The 14,660-nt window shown below is 42.7% G+C and overlaps 1 protein-coding gene across 7 annotated transcripts in view; it reads left to right on the plus strand.

Annotated features, from left to right (window-relative positions):
• ADA2 (adenosine deaminase 2) overlaps nucleotides 1-14,660 on the plus strand; it is a 118,970-nt gene that overhangs the window by 55,187 nt on the left and 49,123 nt on the right. Inside the window, exon 1 of one of the 7 annotated variants that reach the window (XM_073621570.1) lies at nucleotides 11,388-11,494. The exons of 5 other annotated variants lie outside the window; for them this stretch is intronic. The gene's annotated coding sequence lies outside the window, so the exon portion shown is untranslated. Of the gene's footprint in view, nucleotides 1-11,387; nucleotides 11,495-13,022; nucleotides 13,179-14,660 lie in introns of those variants that run through there. One more of the 7 variants, XM_073621571.1, reaches the window with a different exon arrangement.

Raw genomic sequence — 14,660 nt, forward strand, 5'->3', positions numbered from 1 at the left:
AATACCCTGCTAATACTCTGCAGTACCCTGCTAATACTCTGCAATACCCTGCCAATACTCTACAATACCCTGCTAATACTCTGCAATGCCCTGCCAATATTCTGCAATGCCCTGCCAATACTCTGCAATACCCTGCTAATACCCTGCCAATACTCTACAATACTCTGAAATACTCTGAAATACCCTGCCAATACTCTGCCAATACCCTGGCAAACTCTGCCATACTCTGCCATACTCTGCCAATACACTACTAATAAATTATTACAGTGGGGGAGATTGTGGATATTACAGTGGGGGAGATGACATGGATATTACAGTGGGGGAGATGACGTGGCTATTACAGTGGGGGAGATGACGTGGATATTACAGTGGGGGAGATTTTTTTTTGTTCCGAAAATAATCCAAACCGTGACTCCTGATCCGAGGAACGATCCGAACCGTGAGTTTTTTGATCCGTTGCACCCCTAGTCAAAATCGATGGCACAACTATAATCCCATCCCCGCATGCTAAGTTTCTAGGTGTAGTCCTGGACTCTGTACCCTCCTTTAAGTACCATGTCCAATCACTGTCCAAATCTTGCCACCTCAACATCTCCAAAATACCCCCCCTTCTAACCAATGGCACAACAAAGCTCTTAATTCACTCGCTTGTCATCTCTCGCCTCGACTACTGCAACTCCCTTCTCATTGTCTTACCTCTACATAGTCTATCACCCCTTCAATCCATCATGAATGCTGCTGCCAGATTCATCCACCTTACCAATCGCTCTGTGTCTGCTACTCCTCTCTGATAATCCCTCCACTGGCTTCCGCTCACCCAACAAATTAAATTCAAAATACTAACAACTACTTACAAAGCCATCCACAATTTAGGCTCCAGCTACCTCACTAGTCTAGTCTCTAAATTCTAACCTACTCGTTCTCTTCGTTCCTCTCAAGACCTCCTGCTCTTTAGCTTGCTCGTCACCTCCCATGCTCCCCTCTAGGACTTTTCCAGAGCCTCTCCACTCTTATGGAATGCCTTACCCCAATCTGTCCGCTTATCTCCTACTCTATTAGCTTTTAGACGATCCCTGAAAACCCTTCTCTTCAGAGAAGCCTACCCTACCCACACCTAACAACTGTATTTACATTTTCTCCATCAGCTCACCTTCCCACAGTTTTTACCTTTTGTTCCACTTGCCAATATTCCCTACCGACTGGGCCTTCCCCCCGTGTTGCACACCCACTGCAGTGCTGCTGGCTTCCCTCCTCTCCTCTCCCCCCGGCTCAGGATGTTTCAGGATGGAAAATGGGGGAGGGGCTAATTATTATGTCATTTACCAGCTCCTTCCTTTTTTAAATGAACAAAGTGAACACACTCACAAAATAATGTTTACTATGCCTCAGTTTGTGAATGAACAGGAAGCCGCTCAGCATAGAGCACTTCCCGCTCATTCACTGTCCAGTGTAGCTGAGGCTGCAGAGAAAGGCATGTGTGTTTGAGCTTTGGGGTGCATAACCAAATGTAATAGGCTGTGCACATCTATGATACTGACGTAGGGTGACAACGCAGTTTCTCTTGTCACCCTGTGCTCCCAAGAACTACAGGCTGGTGTAGTTCAGCATATTCACCTGGGGGTTGATTTGCTAAAGGCAAATAGACTGTGCACTTTGCAAATGCAGTTGCTCCAGAGGTTAGAAAATGAGGGAAAGCTCTGCTGACTTTCATTATTCTGCTACATGAGATGAAGGCTAGCCGTTCTATTTAGACCACGCTGCATGTTTATTATTATTTTTTTTCTCAGCTGGGTTGCTGAGTACAAATTAAAATTGAAAGTCCACACAGAGGTTTTAAGAACAATGCAGATCTGGCTAAACAAATTCTCATTCAGATGCGCTAGAAATGAGACCTCAGATCTACGGATAAAATGTCTGAGCATCTTCAGCAGTATACGTTTGACCCACTCTGTCGGGATCACTCTGGGACTTGTATCCCATGAGCCCCTGCTGTCACCATTATTTACCGAGGTCATGAAAAGTTTGCCTTGTACTCTGTCAGCGTGAAAGCAAGGACAGAGCTTAAGCCTCGGGGGGGGGCGATGGCGGCTCAATCCCATGACTTAATATGATGTAACCCAGTCTCGCTGTCACAGCAATTGTGTATCAATGCAGAAATGACAGTCTGTAGTAAATTGTACTGTGTCCTGGAAATGTTCATGCCTGTATTCCTTCTGTCAGGCGTTTACGTTAAAGCAGAACTCTAGCCAAAAACAAAAAGATCAGACGAATTGCCTGATTTAAGATAAAACAACAAAAGCAGCTTTCGTTACTTTATTAAACAATATTTAACTTAATTTGAGAGATTTTCCCCTGTTTTTTTCTGCCACTAGATGTCCTCAGTCTAAAGTCGAGCATCATTTATTCCACTTACCCTGAGGCTAGGTCATCCTGGACCTGCCCCTGGCCTCTGACTGGAGAGTGAAAGGAGAAGCTCCATAGTGATTAGCCCATGTCTCTGTCACTCTGCTCCCTCCTCCTTTCAACATGTTTCTTGATAGCACATAAAATCATGCACTCTTTGTAATGCTTCGTCTTCTCACAGTCCAGCCTTGCTGTACAAAGACAGCAAGAGGCTGAAACCAGGTCATATTCAGGCACTGCTTGCAATTTATATTTAAAGACGTGTTAATAATTGCAGAGCTACATTTGTGTCTTATAAAGTGGGGGAAATAATTATTTGATCCCCTGCAGATTTTGTAAGTTTGCCCACTTACAGAGAAATGAAGGGTCTATAAATTTTATCATAGGTGTATTTTAAATGATAGAGACAGAATATCAACCAAAAGTCCAGAAAAAACACACGATACAAATGTTATAAATTCAGTTGCAGCTCAGTGAGTAAAATAAGCATTTGATCCCCAAGCAAAACATGACTTAGTACTTAATGGAGAAACCCTTGTTGGCAAGCACAGAGGTAAGATGTTTCTTGTAGTTGGTTACCAGGTATACACACATCTCAGGAGAGATTTTGGACCCCTCTTTTTTTACAGACCCCTTTCACACTGAGGCAGTTTTCAAGTGGTTTTCAAGTGTTTTAGCACCTGTGTAGCACATGAAAACTACCTCCCATGCCACCTGATTGTGAAAGCCCGAGTGTTTCGACACTGGGGCGGTGCACTTGCGGGACGTTAGAAAAAGTCCTACAAGCAGCATCTTTGGGGGAAAAAGTCCTACAAGCAGCATCTTTGGGCCGAAATGCAATGGGCTGCGCTTCGGAAGCACCTGAAAAGCAATTCGGAAATGCCACAACACGGGCGTTTTTAACCACTTCTTTGGCCACTAGTGGGGGTTAAAGGCGCCCCGCTAGCGGCCAAAAAGCACTGCTTAAACAGCACCAAAGCGCCACTTAAATGAGCCCCAGAGTAAAAGGGGTCTAAATCCTTAAAGTTTCTTGGCTGTCACTTGGCAACTCGAAGTTTCAGCTGCCTCCATACATTTTCTATAGGACTAAGGTCTGGAGACTGGCTAGGCCACTCCATGACCTTAATGTGCTCCTTCTTGAGCCACTCCTTTGTTGCCTTGGTGGTATGTTTGGGGTCATTGTCATGCTGGAAGACCTAACCACGGCCCATTTTCAGTGTTCTGTCTGAGGGAAGAAGGTTCTCATCCAAGATTTTGCAATATATGGTCCTGTCCATTGGCCCCTCAGTGCAGCAAAGTTGGCCTGTACCTTTAGCAGAGAAATAGCCCCAAAGCATAACATTTCCACTTCCGAGCTTAACTGTAGGGATGGTGTTCTTAGGGTCATAGTCATCATAATGCCAAAGAGCTCAATTTTGGTCTCATCTAACCACAGCACTTTCTCACAATCCTTCTCTGAATCATTTAGATGTTCATTGGCAAACTTCAGACGGGCCTGTATATGTGCCTTCTTGTGGAGAGGGACCTTAGGGGGTTCTGCAGGATTTCAATTCATGGAGGCGTATTGTGTTACCAATGGTTTGTTTGGTGACTGTGGTCCCAACTGCCTTGAGATCATTCACAAGCTCCTCCTGTGTAGTTCTGGGCTGATCCCTCACTTTTCTCATGATCATTCTTGCCACATGAGGCAAAATCTTGCATGGAGCCCCAGACCGAGGGCAATTGATGGTTATTTTGTATTTCTTCCATTTGCGAATAATCGTTCCAACAGTTGTCTCCTTCTCACCAAACTTCTTGCCGATGGTCTTGTAGCCCATTCCAGCCTTGTGCAGGTCTACAATCTTGTCCCTGACAACCTTTGACAGCTCTTTGGCCTTGCCCATGATGGTGGGTTTGTATGGAAGAAAGAGCTTCTGTGGACAGGTGTCTTTTATAGACAACGAGTTGTCGTTAGGAGCACCTTCTTAAATTCAAAGGACTAATCTGTGTACCACATGAGCACATACTGTAGCCAGTCTGTGGGAGCCAGAATGATTGTTGGTTGGTAGGGGGTCAAATACTTATTTTACTCACTGAACTGCAACTCGATTTACAACATTTGTATCATGTGCTTTTTCTGGATTTTGTTTGATATTCTGTCTCTATCATTTAAAATACACCTATGATAACAATTATAGACCCTTCATTTCTTTGTAAGTAGGCAAACTTACAAAATCTGCAGAGGATCAAATAATTATTTTCCCCACTGTATATCTGCCTAGCCTTTAGCTTTAAAGTGTGTAAACCTAAAAAGGCTCTTCTTTTTGCTCCCTTATGGTTAAATATGGTAAAAAAAAATGGTTTGTTTAACCACTTCAGCCCCAGAAGGATTTACCCCCTTCCTGACAAAGCCCTTTTTGGCGATACGGCACTGCGTCGCTTTATCTGACAATTGCGCAATCGTGCGACCTTGTACCCCAACAAAATTGACGTCCTTTTTTTTCCCACAAATAGAGCTTTCTTTTGGTGGTATTTGATCACCTCTGCATTTTTTTATTTTTTGTGCTATAAACAAAAAAAGAGTGACAATTTTGAAAAAAAGCAATATTTTTTACTTTTTGCTATAATAAATATCCCCCAAAAATATATAAAAAAAAGAATTTCTTCCACAGTTTAGGCCAATATGTATTCTTCTACATATTTTTGGTAAAAAAAATCTCAATAAGCGTATATTGATTGGTTTTCGCAAAAATTATCGCGTCTATAAAATAGGGGATAGATTTATAGCATTTTTATATATTTTTTTTTATTAGTAATTGTGGCGATCTGCAATTTTTATCATGACTGCGGACAGATTGGACACTTTTGACACTATTTTGGGACTATTGGCATTTATACAGCGATCAGTGCTATAAAAATGCACTGATTACTGTGTAAATGTCACTGGCAGGGAAGGGGGTTAAACACTAGGGGGCGATTAAGGTGTTAACTGTGTTCCCTCAGCATGTTCTAACTGTAGGGGGGATGGGATCACTAGAACATGACAGAGATCACTGCTCCCGATCACTGGGAGCAGTAGATCCCTGTCATGTTGCTAGGCAGAACAGGGAAATGCCTTGTTTACATAGACGTCTCCCCGTTCTGCCTCTCCGTGCCACGATCTCTGACCACTGACACCGAGGCTGTGGGACCCACGAGCATGCTCCTGCTAGGCTAGGCTAGCCGCGGATGATGCATCGTTGTACGGGTACATGGTTAATAAGAGCAAAAAATGCATATTAATCCTGGCAGAAATTGCTTTAATGGTACACCCCATTCAAAACACTCCACCCCAGATGATGTCTTCTTAGATGAAACGCGTCGGGTTGAGCCTACTGTTCCCATTGCGTCACCAGTTCTGTTATTCAAGCGCTTGTTGTTCTACCTAAATGTGAGTGTATCCATATACCTTTTATAATAAATTTCCACTATGTGGGATTTTTATTTCATTTTTGGCTATACACCTGTGAATCCATGCTACGGATTATACCTCTGAAGCCCTGTTCCTCGAGACCTGTGTCCCCTGGAGGAAAGTGTAATTATTTCCAGTGTTTCAACATCTACAAACGCTGATGTTTTCCAACCATTGGTGTATAGTCACTGTAAAGCTCTGACAACTCACTGGGCATATGCCTTATTGAGTCCATATATTCTGGTAAGCCTCAGTGTTATCGGTGGTGGCTTCCTTTATCACTCTTCATGTACTACTATGATTATATTTAGATGTTTATTTCCAGTTCATCGAGATCAATATTTCAACAACACTTTTTCGTCACACATTTGATTCTTTAATCTCTTATTGTCCTGGACTTGATTTAGGGTTTTTACCATTTCTTGCACTTTATATTTATAAATGTATATGTTTTCTCACATATAAGCTCAATTTGCACATGTTTTTAATGTTTAAATACTAGTTATTTTCACTTGACTTAAATACCAATTGTATTTAGCGCTGCACCTTTTTACTCAATCTCAGGTCCTTCCTGATTGGCTGGGAGAAGAATCAGGAAGACAATAGTGAATAATAATTCGCTATTGTCACACAACTGGGTGGGCTCAGGGCGCAGAGCCCACCCTTTTTTGAAGCCTATTAGAGCCTAATGTAGATTAGGGGCCTGGATGCATGGATAGGGGGAGCGGCGCCCCTGCTCCTTGTATTACGGGCCGCCACTGCTGAGGTCTAACTTCAGCACTTCTCTACTGGAAACTTCACAGTTTATTATTCCTAATGGAGCCCCTCTCCTATCCAGGACCCCATAGCAGCTGCCTGGGCTGCTATGGATATTGTTACGTTACTGTACTGTGTTTATAGAGAAAATTAAGGTTTTTAAAAGATGCTCCACCTAATTCACCTATGTGAAAAATGTAATTTATAAAGGCACAAATTCACACACACACAGACACTGCTATACGCAGCTCCTATCTCTGTTTCATAGAACTCACCCACTCGTACTGAATCTGGGTATTTGCTGAGCCAGCAGGTCTGGCAGGAGGTCTCGCCGCTGTGAACCCTGATATCATACTCAAGGCTCCCGGCTGGACAAGGTAGGATGCTTGCTGCACTGTATGGTATGCTTACATTATGTTAGGCTGTAGTAGATTACCACCCCACACACATTCCTCTGTTTACTCTTTGGATGCCTGGTCCGCAGAGGCACCGCAAGCAACACAAGTGAAGAAAGACCAGCAATTGTAGTACATTTGCAATCTTTACTCACAAAGTGTCATATGCTCATCCAGCCTTTCAGGGACACATGCTGCCTTTTAATTAAGGGGGTCCTTGTGTCCTCATGATTTTGGATAGGTATATTACGTTTGTTTGTAATTAAGTACCACAACCACGCGCAGAGTCTTGTGCAAACAAATCTTTCTGCGGCAAGCAATAGAAGAAGCACAACCACTGTGCAGCACTCAGAAAAGCAAACTATGCAATGAACAACCTCAGCGGCTCCAAATATTATATCCGCTATTGGCACTTTTTAAATCCTGTACACACAGCACAGCACTGTCTGGTACAGAAGATAGCCAGATTTTTATCTGCTGCAGTTCAGAAATCGTGCCCCTTCCCCTGGCCTGTGACTGGACAATAAAGGACATCTTTCTGTCATTCTGTTCTGTCGTCCTATCAGCATGCTTCTTTACAGCAAAGCAGCACAACTGATTGGCTTCTTGTGCTGCTTCTCCCTCTCTAAGTCTGAGTCGCTGTACAGGGACTGCAAGAAAGTCAAATTCAGGTATTTAAACTTCTTGCATGTAATAATGAATTAATACAGAGCTGGATTTGGCTTTGGGAAATGTTTTGCCAGCAACTACTGATATTTAAAATACAGAAACATCCTTTTTGGTAAATAATAGTACAGAATGTCATTTATTGCTTTTCTTATATATAACTGTCATTTATTGTAAGCTACTTCTCTCTTTCAAAAAATAAAAGTGTATGAATAGGCAAAATGTTTTTTTTAATTTAGAGATGTAAAAAAAGGAAGTGTTTTTTTTATCTTTCTTTTGCTGTACGTGCATAAGAGGCAATGCTTTACCCTGGCCTAGGCTGACAAGGCCCAGGCCTAGGGCAGCACTTTGCAGGGGGGCAGCACAGAAAGAGTCCCCGCCGGCTTGCGCTGTTAGTGTAGCGCCAGTCTTATGGGGCGGATTGGGTTGAGAGGCAAATTAGTCTAGCGCCCCCATAAAGCGGCCGCACTGCTTCCGGTATGTGGGCGGCTGGCATTCCGCAACGGCACCGCTTCTAATTTTGACTGCCCTATCATCCTGGATTACAAAAGGGAGGGTTATATCCCCTGTCAGGTTTTTTTTTTTTTTTACCATCCCTGTCCCATTGCAGAGATTTCTCTTCACTTCCTGCCCCATAGCCAAACAGGAAGTGAGAGGAAATCTATGAAAATTAAGGGAATCCATCGACCCCCCCGACCCCGCCCCCCCAGGCCCTCAGAACTAGTGTCACCACTTGAACATTTGAGGGCGGGTCTTAAACAGCAAGGGGTGTGGCCTTGACAGGAAGGCGCGGGTCATATTTAAATTAGGGGGGCACGTGTTTAGTCAGGCCTAGGGCAGCACAAAACATAAGTACAGTACTGATAAGAGGCGCTAAATCTCCTACTTTTAATGACCAATGTTGTGAATGACTATCTCATTAGTTAGACAGAATCCTTTGGCGAGGCTGTTCACAAATACCAATGCACCCCCAAATGTAGGGAAGGAAATCTGAATATTTAGAAAACAGCAAGGAAGCAACAGCAATGGTGATAAAGTCCAGAGTGTTTTTATTTAATAATTAATAGAGAGGCAATGCGCTTTGGGGGTTCAATCACTCTCCGGGGCTTTTATGTTATGCAACTTCAGAAGTGCCTGAATTCTGAGACATTTGGAAAAAAAATATTATATACTATATGTACCCCTAATATTTGAACCCCTAAAAATGTTGGTTCTCTTATTCTATTGATTATTTATTAAGAAAATAAACACTCTGGACTCTATCACCATTGGTGTGGCACCTTTACTGATTTCTCCATTTTTGGTTGTTTTCTCCTGTCTGTGTTCTGTTGCCTTCGGGTGAGAGTAATTCCCAAATTAGATGTCACCAGATCATTTGTCCCCAGTGGAAAATTTTCTCCTGCCACTTGCTCTAAAATTCTGGATTTCTTCTTTGTGTCTGGATGACAATGGTGACCAAGACAATTTGAGAGGGTGAATCTCCTCAGCGGGGACAGTAAAAAACTGACAGAGAACTTGACCCTTCCCTATTCCATCCAAAACTCCCAAAAAATGTCTATACATACAGAGTTCAAAGGGTTATTGTATATATTATCTGGGGAAAAGAGGTGGACTCTTGTGTGAACAGACCACGGCACACATGTGGACATTCATATACACTACATTACCAATAGTATTGTGACGCCTGCACATGAACTTCAATAGGTTCCCAATCTTATGCCCCATACACACGATCGCACATTCCGACAACAAAATACATGGATTTTTTCCAACGGATGTTGGCTCAAACTTGTCTTGCATACACACGGTCACACAAAACGTCAAGAACGCGGTGACGTACAACACGTACGACGAGCCAAGAAAAAGGAAGTTCAATAGCCAGTGCAGCTCTTCTGCTTGATTCCGATCATGCGTGGAACTTAGTGTGTCGGAATTGTGTACACACGATCGGAATTTACAACAACGGATTTTGTTGTTGGAAAATTTGAGACCCAGATCTCAAATTTTGTGTGACGGAAATTCCGATGGAAAATGTCCGATGGAGCCTACACACGGTCAGAATTTCTGACAAAAAGCTCACATCGAACATTTTCCGTCGGAAGATCCGACCGTGTGTACGGGGCATAAGTCCATAGGGTTTAATATTGAGTTCGACCAGGACATTTTATAGATAGGCAACTCCTATCCTAATATTGATTAGTGGTTCCAAATTAATAATAACTACTGCAGTAGGGAACAGACACAAAAGATACACTCCGCATCTTTCCAAATAACTGTTCTGCTTTATTATGACGCAATTGAAGGTTTTTATGCACATGATTACGTAGGTATCACATTAATATTACAATTGTATGTTTATGGTAACAAGGGGCGTTACATAGGCAGGCTAATTCTAATCAGGACTCGAAAGAATGTAAACATGTACTGAAAACATTACTTTGCTTTGTGTACTGGCTATGTTGGAATAGGAAGGAGCCATCCCCAAAATGTTCCTACAAAGTTGTCTAAAATGTCTTGGTATGCTGACGCCTTAAGAGTTCCCTTCACTGGAACTGAGGAGCCAAGCCCAACCCCTGAAAAACAACCCCCCACCATAATCCCCCCTCCACCGCGAGTTTGGGGTAGAGGAACTTGACTAGCCTGCACAGAGTCCTGACCTGAACCCGATAGAACACCTTTGGGACGAATTAGAGCAGAGACTGGGATCCAGGCCTTTTCGTCCAACATCAGTTTCTGACCTCACAAATGCGGAAGAATGGTCAAACATTCCCATAGACACACTCCTAAACCTTGTGGACAGCCTTCCCAGAAGAGTTGAAGCTGTTATAGCTGCAAAGGGTGGGCCAACTCAATATTGAACCCTACAGACTAATGCCCCGTACACACAATCGGGACATTCCGACAACAAAATCCATGGATTTTTTCCGACGGATGTTGGCTCAAACTTGTCTTGCATACACACGGTCACACAAATCTTGTTGGAAAATCCGAACGTCCAGAACGCGGTGACGTACAACCCGTACGACGAGCCGAGAAAAATTAAGTTCAGTAGCCAGTGCGGCTCTTCTGCTTGATTCCGAGCATGCGTGGAACTTTGTGTGTCGGAATTGTGTACACACGATCGGAATTTACGACAACGGATTTTGTTGTCGGAAAATTTGAGATCCAGATCTCGAATTTTGTGTGACGGAAATTCCGATGGAAAATGTCTGATGGAGCCCACACACAGTCGGAATTTCCGACAACAAGCTCCCATCGAACATTTTCCGTCGGAAAACCAGACCCTGTGTGCGGGGCATAAGACTGGGATGCCATTAAAGTTCATGTCCATGTAAAGGCAGGCATCCCAATACCTTTGGTAATATAGGGGTTGATTTACTAAAACTGGAGAGTGCAAAATGTGGTGCAGATCTGCATAGCAACCAATCAGCTTCCAGGTTTTATTGTCAAAGCCTAACTGAACAAGCTGAAGTTAGAAGCTGATTGGCTACCATGCACAGCAGCACCAGATTTTGCATTCTCCAGTTTTTGTAAATCATCCCCATAGTGTACGTGTCAATATAATCAGCTGTCTGCTCTTATGGGGTCATGCTATGAGTTTAATGGTAGACACAGCACTTTATAAATTATTCTGCTGCTTCCAGCACCGTACATCCCCCACAAAGCAGAAAATCATAAATGAGAAGAAGAAGTGAAAGAGACACACTGCAGGGATTTGTCTAATCGGGTTTTCAAAGAAAATTGAGCACATACATGTGACCTCAGTGGTTCTAATTTGGATAAAATCCCCTACTGCTTGCTTCTTTTCTTTTTTAAGAAGTTTGATCTGTCCCGTTCACATATTGTAAGTATGCCAAGATGAGGATTTAAAGCTGATATAAAATACTCAAATTAGTCCAGCTCTGTATTCATTAATACATATTAAATGTATTTTTTAATGCAAGCAGTGCAAGTACCAGGATTTGACCTAGCATCATTCTCCTGTAGTCTACTGGAAAATAGGAGTGAGGGAGAAGCAGCACGAGGATTCAATCAGTTGTACTGCAGTGCAAGGGGCATGCTGATAGAAGGAGAGAGCAGAGTGACAGATAGATGCTGCTTCTCTTCTCACTGTCCAGTCACAGGCTGGGAAAGAGACATGACCTGTAACTGTTATTTACTACAGCAGAGAAAAATCAAGTCTCCTGCTCTTGTAGACAGAGCTATGTAAATCCCAGGACTAGATTGACAAAAATATAAATCCCTTGTCAGGGAGCCCTTATATGGTTTTATATCTGCGTATTTAACTATTTGCCTGGAGTTTAGCTTTTGTGTCTAAAAGGGGTACTGTGCTATATTCTATTATTGTAACATTTAGTTACTGTATTGCATAATGATTGTATTGCATGACTATTATTTTAACTTTAGGGCTTGTTCTGTGTTGTTTTGTATTGTACAATTCATGCCCTGTGTTGGTGTGTGCTTTGAAAAAATGAGGCAGCAGCTGTTTTAACGCACTGCAGCGCATCAGCAGAACAGTAAGTGAAACTGGGTTCACACAGGTCCATATGCTGTTTGCAGACCAGTGTCCTATGCGTTTGTGTTCAACGGTTCAGGTGCAAATTTTTCCCTGAATTTGCACCTGAACTGGACCTAAAAGCGCACAGGACCCTTTTCAAGTTTGCACCACAGGCTGCCCCGGACATGTGTGAACCGGCTCAGTTGAAAGCTTGTCACACTCACATGTTTTGCAAATTGGATGCGGTGTAAAATATGTGAACCCAGCCTAAAGGAAAATCAGTGAAAGCGGAACTAACCCCATCAATTTAACCGTTTCTCAAAACAATTACATAAAGTGGAACTAAAGTTCTACCGTCACAAGCTGCAAGTAGGCAGGCTTGTTATTGCAGACGTGACATGTACAGTATGATGTCTCTTTTGCAAAAAAAAAAAATTTTGACCAAAAATGATGCTGCTACATTTCTTTGGCAAAAATAATTTGGCATTGTTTAATTGGTGTTGTCAGTGATGGGGGACAGATTTTTTATGGGTACAACAAAATGTGTATAGGGACAGGGGTATCAGTGGTGCTTGGTGTACAGTTTGTGGGGTGATCTGTAACAGCTCTCTGTGTAATATCATCCACACATAGAGAGCTGTCACTGATCTGCAGATTACCCCCCCCCACTGAGCTCTCACTGAGCTCGGCGGGGAGAACTGTCACAGAGACGCGTCTCTGTTTACATTGTGACGGCTGTGATTGGACACAACGGTCACGTGATCGGGAGGGCCAATCACAGCGCCCATATCCCGATCTCTGCTCAGCTGGATTCTGTGATCATAATGATCACAGGATCGAGCAGCAGCGCACCTCGTAGCCGTGCCGCGAGCACTTGTTCTGAGGGACGTTCCACATCCACTCAGAACGAGGAAAAGACCACCCGGCCATTTATGTGCAGTGTCCGGGTGGTAGGTGGTTAAAACCCCTAAAGGAGTTTGCACCATCCAAAACTAAGAAAACAAGATTTAGCTGGACTTATATACTGATGGTGAGTCTTCATCTAATGGCTCTCTGTATTTCAACCACTCAGTTTTATTTTTAACTGAATATTTACAAAGTTATAAAATGTGTTATATCTATTTTTTACTATTTAATAAACATTTTATATTAGAATTTAACAGCTCTGTATGAGCCAGCAGAGGAGGTGAAATGTTCCCTCTTCTGACTGTCCTGAGATATGTATAGAGGCTACCATCAATGATTTCTTCTCCTGAAACTGCTAATTGCCTGACTAACATGCCAATCCCATGACTTTAAGGGGTTGATTTACTAAAGGCAAATAGACTGTGCACTTTGCAAAGTGCAGTTGAACTCTGCAAGTGCAGTTGCTCCAGAGCTTAGTAAATGAGCAGAAGCAGTGCTGACTTCCATCATCCAATTGTGTGCAAGCAAAAATGCATTTTTTTTTTCCTTGCACGTGCTTGGGTATTCTTTGCAAAGTGAAGCCTTACCTCATTTACTAAGCTATGGAGCAACTGGATTGCAAAGTGCACAGTCTTCGTGCCTTTAGTAAATTAACTCCTAAGACTCACTGGGCCGCACCAGAAACAGGTATGCACTTGCTCTGACTTGACTGGCTGGATCTCGTCTCTGAACTGTACCAAAGGGAGAGATGGGCCACTAGAATTTTCATGACCAGTTCAGCCTTTTTTTTCAGTACAGGTTTGCTATTAGCTGTGTGTGTGTGTACTGAATACAAAGCAGGATCTCAAAATACACTGGCTAGAATTACCACCTGCAACCCCAACAATTCATATTTACCTAAAAAGAAATCTAAAGCAAAGTAAGGCCAAATCTTGCTAGTTTTGTATTGTGTAGAAAAAGGTTTATATCCTTTTGTTTTTTTGGGGTTTTTTTGCCATCTGTGTCTCATTGAGGGGATTTTACCTCCTGTCCTGAAGACACAGCAGGAAGTAAGGAGATATTCCCTCTCAGGCAGTTGTCCCCAGTGGAAGATTTCCTCTCAATTCCTTTTCTGGTGGCAACTTAAAATATTGGATTTCCCATCAATTTTTGTCCCAGTGACAATGGTCCCCAGGAGAATTAGAGAGGCCAAATTTACCCAGCAGTGACACAGACAGTAATGGCTCTTGTCAACATTCTTTTCATATGCATTTGCTACATGTTGTATTTGAATTCAAACACATACATTGGAATGGCAAACAACGTGTTTGATCTGGTGTGCCTACAGTTCAAATACAGTGTCTTGCAAAAGTATTCACCCATATAAAAGAAAAAGAAGGGGCACACCAGCCTTGTGCATTATCCTTTGGGTGTATATTTATTAAAAAACGATAAAAGAACTACTTACAAACAATTGTGAAGATTCTTGCAATATGAATAGTCATCAAGTGACAGCATTCAGTCTACGATGAATGGAGCTCTCCAAAGGTCACAGAGGAACTCACAGGGACCACTGCCAGCTGACGCGTTTTGAAGGGAACATCCCTTCTTCCTCAGAGCTTAGCCC

This window comes from Aquarana catesbeiana, linkage group LG03 (genome assembly GCF_042186555.1).
Source record: "Aquarana catesbeiana isolate 2022-GZ linkage group LG03, ASM4218655v1, whole genome shotgun sequence".
Lineage (NCBI taxonomy): Eukaryota > Metazoa > Chordata > Amphibia > Anura > Ranidae > Aquarana > Aquarana catesbeiana.